Genomic DNA, 422 nt, shown 5'->3' with positions numbered 1-422 from the left:
GAGCCAATAGATACAAAAAATCTATGAACAGAAAAAAAACATGAAAAATAAATACACATATGAACAATAAATACATATATGAACAAAAACATGCTCTGAACAATTTTTGAACATTACATACACATAGCCACATACATACACATATACATTATATATATATAAAGGACAGACCCAGTGCATAGAAGCTCCCACACAAGGTGGGGTCTGGGGAGGGATTATAGGAACCTAGTCTTACCCCTGCAAAGTGCAATGCAGAGAGGCTGGTTCGAACCCAGGACCTCTTGGCACAAGTGGGGAGGACTTCACCACTGCGCCAGGCCTGCCCTCTACATTATATATATATATGAACAAAAAAATTAAACTAATAAAAATGAAAAAAAACAGAGCCGCATATATATATATATATATAGCCACATACATAC

This window comes from Triticum dicoccoides, chromosome 5B (assembly GCF_002162155.2).
Source record: "Triticum dicoccoides isolate Atlit2015 ecotype Zavitan chromosome 5B, WEW_v2.0, whole genome shotgun sequence".
NCBI lineage: Eukaryota > Viridiplantae > Streptophyta > Magnoliopsida > Poales > Poaceae > Triticum > Triticum dicoccoides.
This window is presented reverse-complemented; position numbering follows the sequence as displayed.